Below are 8,693 nucleotides of genomic sequence, written 5' to 3'. Positions count from 1 at the left end.
TGAGAAGAAACAGGCACAGGGGAAACGAGGAAGGGGACACTGAGCACCCAGCACAGGGGAAACTAGGAAGGGGACACTGAGCACCCAGCGGGGAGAGAAGCCATATGATGAACCCTCTAACCCTCCGTCTCAGCATCTTGACTGGCTCTGGCTCCTATGAAGGAAGTGGAAATGCAGGCCGGGACTGCTCCTTCTTCTCCTGACTGCTCCCTGCTTTGTGAATTCTCTGATATTAACAACTTCTTTGACACAGGCCCTGTTACGTAGCCTAGGCCGGCTTCAAATTCACAACCCTCCTATCTCAGCCTCTTGAGTGTTGGGGCTGCAGGCATGTGCCAGCGTCCTGGACTTTCTAACCGTGTTTAGCTTCTCTAGTCCACTTGCCAGCCCTAGTTGTTGACATCGCTTCTTCTCTTCCTCACTACATGCCCGCAGATCACGAGTTCTTGGCGCAGGTCCCTGGGAAATCCACCAGGGCTGGATGCTACATGGGGGCTGGAGGAGGGGCTACTGTGGCCTGTGGAAAGGACGTGTGGTGTGGAGACCAGTCATTTCTTTTGTACTTAATCAGGGGGTTTTAGAGACAAGGTCGGAGAAGTATAATTGAGAGGAAGCCTAAGGGTTCTTAGCACTGGGGCTGTTACTTTAAAAATAGCTGTCAAATAATATTTAGAATATAGTCTTTGTGAATCAGGTGAATTGTTTTATCCCATCCTATTTCAGTTTCTTTACGATTATTTTCATATCCAGTCCAGTTTTCCAACAAGCTAGTGTTAAATCCCAGTAGACACTAGTTCTCCCATTGGGTTTCATACGCAGAGGTGCATTGTGACCATAGTGAGGATTCAAGAGTCGGTGACAACAGCCCTCATATTCAGCTCTGGGGAAGTGATCTGCACAGGAGCCAAAAGGTATGGAACAAAGTTTCCACAGTATCCTACAGGCAGCTCACTGTGAGAAAAGGAGCATTTGTGTGGAAGCTTACAGGAGGAGCAGCATACTGTTCTTTGGCAGACTTCACACAATACAGAACTATATCCCACACATTACAGTCCCCAGGGTTAGGGGAAAGGATTAGGATCTAGTCCCCGGGGCCATCAAGGAACTTAACTGGACTATTAGAACTTGTTTTTAAACGTCATTAAAACAACAGCAAGCGTCCGCAGTCAAGACAAGATGCCACAAACCTAGGGGCATTGTTGTGGGCTTTCCTCATTGCAGATAAGAGGGTAGAGCAATCTAAACGGGACATTTCTGGATTCGCTCAGGAGGCTTCTCTGAAAAGATTCCTCTTTCCTGGATCTGCAGAGGAAGCCCTGGGCTGATGTTTGCTCTTTCACCATAGAGCTGCTGGGAGAGCTGCTGGGAGAGCTGCTGGGAGAGCTGCTGGGAGAGCTGCTGGGAGAGCTAGTGCTCTCCTTGTGTTAGAGGGAGAGCAAGCCCCAGTTTCTCCTCACTTGCAGAGGCACAAGTTACCCATTTCTTCCTGTGAACATGACTGCCAATGTGCTTATTTACGTCTGCTAAACCGTCAGCGAAGCTTACATTGTCTAAATTTATATTTTCTTGATACATTAGTGACATTAAACACTTCTCCATAACATATAAAATGTATGTCTTTGCCCATATTGTAGAGCTATTTCTCTTTTGTTAAAAGTTTTTTGTATCTTATCTTTCAACTTTATGCTGTAAATATTTCCCAAGATTACTATTTATAATTTTTTAAACGAGTTTTCTTCTTAAATGCAATATAAAACTATTTCTACACAGTAAGCTGAGGAAATGATTCCCGTTATTTTTGAGTGTTTGGGATTTTCTTAGAAGGCATTCCTCTCTAGCACATGTTATAACCTCCAAGTTGTTTAGTCTTTTTCAAGTTTTATCTTTTATTAGGAGAAAAGATACTGGCTTTTAGATTTATCTGAGCATGCTCTGTGTAAAGGCAGTGTCCTATGCCTCTGCTGCCCAGGGGTAGCTACTGGTCACTGTGGCCATCAAGAATTGGAAATATTTAAATTGGATAAAATAGCCCTGGCATTTTAATTCAGTTTAAGGTAAGTTGTTTTTTTGTTTGTTTGTTTGTTTGTTTTGTTGTTGTTGTTGTTTTCCTTCAAACTTACCCAGTCAGTCCAAATGACACTTACTGAAGACTCTGTTCTGGCCCCATGCTCTTGACTTTTCACACTGACTTCTTTGTAGGAATCTAAATGAAACTTGGGGCCTTCTATTCTATGGTTTATGGATCACCGGTCTCCGAAACCTTCATTTAAATAAACATAGGACAACTGTGCAAGATCTATCAGCAATGTATATTTCAGCGTTGTTTAAGATTGGCAAAACCGTATTAAATATCTAGTAAGGGGGTATTGATTTAAACCCCACAGTGAAATTGTACTAGGTATATATACACAGTAAGCTGGAAGCCATGTCATGACGTGGTTGGCTGGGGAGTAGACAACTTTGTAGGCTGTGTCATATCACATGTATTCATGAGCATTATCTTCCCATCATTGGGCTTCTCATGGCACAGTGCTTTGGGATATGCACAAGCACAGCAGTGAAAGCAGGTTTCTTCTCACATGACTAGAAGTAGCCTCCGGTGTTCTCCAGCAGCCACCGCTCTGTTATCTTCTGTTACTGTGCTAATTGTGTTGTATTTTTGTTTGGTTGGGTTTTTTGTTGTTGTTATTGTTGTTGTTTTGTTTTGCCTTGTTTTTGAAACAGTGTCTACTATATAGCTCAACGTGTTAGCATTTTGTCTAAGCTCCACCCCACAGTTACCTGGCAACAGCTGGGTGCGCCTGACTCACTATAAAAGGGGCTGCTTGCCCCCTCTGCTCTCTCTTGCTCTTCCCTTTTTGCTCTGGCTCTGTCCCCTCCCCCCTTCACCCCTATCTGGTCTCCCCCCTCCCTCTCTCTGTGCGGTTCTCTGCCTCTACTCCCCTCTCAGCTCCCCTCCCCATGCCCTGAATAAACTATTCTATGCTATACCTTCATATGGTTGGTCCCTCAGGGGGAAGGGATGCCTCAGCATGGGCCTGCCCCCCCTTCTCCTATACCTTACCACACATACACCAAAACATATCGCCCCACTCCTTATCTTTTTATAAACACAACACAGAGTGCACTTTAATTTATTGCAAAGTGACTCTGTGAATAACCACGTTTATGAAATGAAAATATCTTGCTCAAAATGACTCCTGCGTTATTTAAAAAATACAGAACAAGTAAACTTATTTCAGATTTTTGAAACATTTCAGGCCTTGCTAGACTGAGGTATTAAGTTAATGCATTATTTTTAAATATGTGATATACTTAATGTGTTCTCTGAAGACATAAAATAATACACAATAAAATATATAGATATTTTAAGTGGATGTATAACTGTGTATTATTGGTAATATCACAGTCATAGAAAGTCATATCTAATTTTATTGGCTGTTAAAGTATAGAAAAAGGTCCTGACCCTTTGGTAACAGATACTATGACAGTCACCTTGAGAAAGCCAATGAAATATCCCAAACCTGAAACTCCTTTGTTTGAAATGGCCATGTAAAAGTGTCCTCCAGCAGAGTCCAGCATATTCCTTATTATGGGAATAGTGTTGTGTTTTGTTAATTGCCTTGTTTAGGAAAGAGGGTCTGTTATGCATACCAAAGTGCACTTTGACTTACTACATTTTAAAATCTTAAACTTCCAGTTACCATTCAGGTTTAGGGAAAGTCATTGGAAAATGATGTGGGGGAAATTTGGGCCTCTTGGTTACTTTTCTAATCCTACCTGATTGCATTTAAACAGACCCCAGAGAAGGGGCCAAGAGTTCAGACCTAAGATCTAGCCAGGTTGTAGTCACCAGCATTTGATGACAGCCACAGGAAAGTTGACAGGCAACTGGCTCCTGTAACCCAGGCTCTAGGTGCTACATGGCTACTGACCCTGTGCTTTCTAAGGCAGACTTCAGTCCCTAGGTAGAGTAAAAGGAAAACAGTTGGTATCCAGGAGGCAGCTCTGAGTGCTGGGAGTGTGACTTGTGGAAGAAAGAGGTCAGAGCTTTCATTGGAGGACACCCTTGATGAAGCCATGCTTGAGAACCATTGGTCCAACTGGACCTGCAGCCTCACTTCTGTTCCCTTCTATGGTTTACAGGTATATCAAAATATCTGATGTAAACCTCCTCTTTCTGAAGAAACTTCAGAGGAAATCCATTTAACGTGGTGGGGGTGATCGGCTGGGAGAAGACAGGGGAAACTGGTCGGGTATAGTATATGAGAGAAATTTTTAAAAGACTTTAAAAAATGTACAACTGGGGTTGGGGGTTTAGCTCAGTGGTAGAGCGCTTGCCTAGCAAGCGCAAGGCCCTGGGTTCGGTCCCCAACTCCGAGAAAAAAAAAAGAAAAAGAAAAAAATGTACAACTTTAATCTGCAACCTTCAGCTTGTTTTCCACTGTGGTGTGATGTTAGGCTGCTATGGATGTTTTTGCTCAATCCTTCAGGGGTTATGGAGTAATTCTATCCACCAACCAGGACAAAATCAAGTAGAGGTTAAGGGATTTTTTCCCCCAAATTCCACAGCTATTAAAAAGGAAGATGAGCGAAATGTCAAGCTAGTTCCCAGGTCCAACTCTCTTCCCACCTTGGTTCCTGCAGGTTTTGCCAAACATAAAAGTGTCCTTAGTAAATCAAATGAATTTTCTTGTTCTGTTCCTAGGCCTTGAACTGGGAATGCTGGGGGCACCCTATTACTGATTCTTTGAATTGCCCACTACTGTTCCTTCCACTACTTGGCTCCTCAAGAGGACCCTGGGCCCCAGCGTCCCAACTCAGTCAGTTTCCAGGCACCATCCCCGCCTCCATCCTCCTCCCCTACCTCCGCTTCCAACCTAGGCTTCCCCTCCCAGCTTCTGGTTTCTAAACTCCTGGGACAAGTGCGCCAGGGCCCTGGCCTCTGGCCTCTGAACCCCGCCCCCGGCCTCTGAACCCCGCCCCTGGCCTCTGGGCTCCGCCCCTCATCTCTGGGCCCCGGCCTCTGCTCTGCTCTACATCCAAGATGCCCCAGGAGGGAAACAAGACCCCACGTGACTCACCCTTCGGGCAGATCTGTATGGCGCTTCCCACTCGGAAGGGATTCTGGGCTGCCGAAGCTTCTAGCTTTGGGTAGCTGCTGGTTGCGCCGTGTCTGTCAAACGACACTGAGGGGCTGCGCTGCATGTGGCGATGGAGCAGTGTCCTTTATATACCATTGGGCTGTGCCAGGTACATCCACAGCGGTCTATTTCAATGGCCACCTCAGACCTATAGTCTGTGCTTTTCTGTCTAGTGCGTGGACAGCCTCGTCTAGACACTGAAGCCGGGCAGAGTAGAAGAGTGTAGCTCCTCTGCGCAGCCATTTTGTTGCCAGTGGGAGGGGCAGAGAAGGGCTAGTGAACCGAGAGGTCGCTGTTCCCCACCAACTCTCAGGGAGGAATTTCTCCACGGTCCTCTTGGGTACTAGGGAGAAGGAAATAGTCCTGGAGAAGTCTCTGCTGCTGTGTAGAGGAGCCCTAGTCTCCTTCAGAAGCTTAGTTTAACTTTTCCCCGTCTTCAGACGTACATAACTTTTTGCAGGAGGGATCCGCAGATAACTAAATTGGTTAGAGGTGATTGAGACCTGGTTGTCTCTCACGGGTGGACTTTGTCAGCTAGCTAGCTCTGTGTGAACGAGAACTAGGAGGTTGTCTTCCTTCTGTAACACCAAAGATGACTTCGTGTCACTGGGGATTCCGGACTGTGTTTTGAGTTGCAAGCCCTTAGTTGAAAAAATTAAGTTTGGGAAAATATTTAGCCTTTATTTTGAAATCTCAACGGAGAGCCTCAGCCCTTATTTTAAGATAATTAAGTGAATGCTTAAGCTGAGGGGCCTGTGTCTTCTAACTCTTGTCTCCACAGTGCAGTTTCAGTGATGATAAGGTAATGTTTTTAGCAGTAAGGTTGAAGCATTTATTCTTTTACAACAAACAAATAAGTTACTATTCCCAGTTGACTACTAAGGAGATTTATTTGTACATGCACTAAGGGCCTTTTTCCATGGCACAGAATTGAAACCCCAGACATTTTGGACCCATACACCCATGCATGTAACTACTAAAATATACAATATATAGATTTGGAAGTTATCACATAATCTGTATTTTACGTATGTATATAAATTATTTCTGTAAAATAGTTCTCTATATTTTATACATAAAATTATTGAACTTTGTAATACCATTTAGACAGGAAAAGCACATTACATTTTATAGTGTTTCGCAATAATTGCTAGCTATACTCATTATTCATTTTATTAGTTATTATTCATAATTATGTTAGCCATTAGTCACTAAGTTATTATTCTATTAAAAGATTTTACTAGGGGGCTAGAAAGATGGTTCAGTGATTAATAGCACTTACTGCTCTTGCAGAAAGCCTAGGTTCAGTGTCCAGAAACCACATGCTGCAGTTCACAGCCACCACCTGTAACTCCAGTTCCGTGGACCCTCGTGTGCTCTTCCGGCCTCCTCAAGTGTTTCATGCATGCGGTTACCATATAGACAAGAAGGCACACACTTATAAGCATTTTAAAAGGATTTTGTCAGCTTTTTTTTTAAAGATTTATTTATTATATATGAGTATACTATAGCTGTCTTCAGACACACCAGAAGAGGGCATCAGATTCCATTACAGATGGTTGTGAGCCACCATGTGGTTGCTGGGAATTGAACTCAGGACCTCTGGAAGAGCAGACAGTGCTCTTAACCACTGAGCCATCTCTCCAGCTCCAGCTATTTCTTCCTTTTCTCCCCCCCCCCCCCCAAGCTGGGGACCGAACCCAGGGCCTTGCGCTTACTAGGCAAGCGCTCTACCACTGAGCTAAATTCCCAACCTCCCAGCTATTTCTTATATGGCTTTTTCCCTCTACTAGCAGAGAATGTTACAAGTCTCAGACCACATCTAATTTAACAGTTTGTCACCAGCTCAGGGCCTGAGGAAAGGGTTTGATTAACAGAACAAGCGCCCGTGGTTCATTTGGCTTCGCTGTGGACTTAATCTTTTTTTTTTTTCTTTTTTTTCCGGAGCTGGGGACCGAACCCAGGGCCTTGCGCTTGCTAGGCAAGCGCTCTACCACTGAGCTAAATCCCCAACCCCGTGGACTTAATCTTAATGAGGCGTGACTAAGTAAATACCTGGAGTCTCCATGAAGTCAAAGGTGCAGTGTCTGAGTCCGGAGGAATGAAGATCCGCTGGTGGACAGACAGTGCAAACAAATGCTTCTGACCTAGAAGGCCCAGTGCCTGGAGGGAGATGCAGGTGGGGTCCAAGGCCGTCTTCTTTTAGCCTCCTTCCCTATCTTACTCTTCCTCAGAGATCTGGGTCCAAACCTCAAGCATGAGCCTTGCAGGAACCTCATATACTGTGAGCAACCAGCCACCAGCCACCAGCTAGACTGGATTCTCTTCTTGTCCAAGTCTTCCTGTCCCCGAAGCTCTGGCAGAGTGGCCATCCAGAAACAGTTCCTGGTAACTGCTCTCCTTGAGCTCTCTGAATCCTGATCCACCCACCGAACAGGCCTGCCATAGCAAGACAACCCTCCTGCAGCTGGGGGTTGGGGATGAGGGAGTGGGGGAGGGGGCTGGGTTGGGGGGCTGAGGTCTGACTGCGGAGATAGGGCGTCCTCTGCTGTTAGGTGGATACCTCAGTGACCTGCCTCACTGCGAGGGGGCAGTTTCGGCCAAGCCTAACAACCTGACTGTGATCCCTGGGACTCTCGAGGTAGAAGGAGAGGACAGATTCCTGCAAGTTGTTCTCTGACCTACTTGTGTAAGCCATGGCGTGTGCGTGCCCCTCTCCCCATGCAATAAATGCGTTTATTTTTTTAAGAACAGAAACTTCATTTTAAAAAGTTAGATCATGGGTCTCGTGAGACTGCTTAGTGGTTAAGAGCATTTTCTGCTCTCTCAGAGGAACTGGGTTTGGTTTCCAGCACCCACACAGTAGCTCACGACCACGCTTGGTTCCTCTTTAGGGGACCTGATGTCTTCTGACACCAGGCATGTACATAGTAGACGTGCATTTATGCAAGCAAAAATACTTATACACATAAATAAATCTAAAACTTTCAACTGGGAAGGATAGACTAGAATCCGTGTCTGATAACTTACTGGTTGATTTTTTAAGATTTTAAAAATTCTGTGTATACTATATGGGACTATGTACACATGTGTATGGGTGCCTGTGGAGGCCAGAGGGAACCCCTGGAGCTGGAGTCAGAGGAGACTGTAAACAGTCAGACATAGACGTGGCAAACTGAACTTGAGTTCTCTGCGAGAGCTGTGAGCACTCTTAACTGCTGAGCCATTTCTAGTCCCTAATCTGGAGTTCTAGGGTCTCATTCTGTAGCCCAGGCTGGTGTCAAAGTCACTGTGTAGCTCAGGCTTGCCTTAACTATGTCGCTCCTTCTGCCTCAGCCTCCTGAGTGCTGCCATTCTGAGCCAGAGTAGGTCAGTGCCTCCTGGCTGTGCCCTCCCTGCTAATACTCTTCGTGACTTTATTTTTCCATGGACTTCCATGACTGAGAATCTGTGGTAGAAATACATTGAGATTTGAGTTGGAAATCTGTCTCTTGGGGGAGGATTTGTGTTTGCTTTGTAGATGCTCCGTGCCCTTAGCAGTCAGTAATA

General features: G+C 45.2%; 1 long non-coding RNA gene across 1 annotated transcript; it reads left to right on the top strand.

Moving 5' to 3' along the window:
* The first annotated feature begins 4,990 nt into the window (after positions 1-4,990).
* Positions 4,991-7,892, top strand: LOC148000917 (uncharacterized). The gene is made up of 2 exons (XR_015638734.1): positions 4,991-5,253; positions 7,092-7,892. It is a non-coding gene; the product is annotated as an uncharacterized LOC148000917 (long non-coding RNA).
* The last annotated feature ends 801 nt before the right edge of the window (positions 7,893-8,693 follow it).

This window comes from Rattus norvegicus, chromosome 15 (assembly GCF_021556685.1).
Source record: "Rattus norvegicus strain SHRSP/BbbUtx chromosome 15, alternate assembly SHRSP_T2T, whole genome shotgun sequence".
NCBI lineage: Eukaryota > Metazoa > Chordata > Mammalia > Rodentia > Muridae > Rattus > Rattus norvegicus.
The sequence above is the reverse complement of the archived record's forward strand: the minus strand, read 5'-3'. Positions and strand labels throughout refer to the sequence as shown.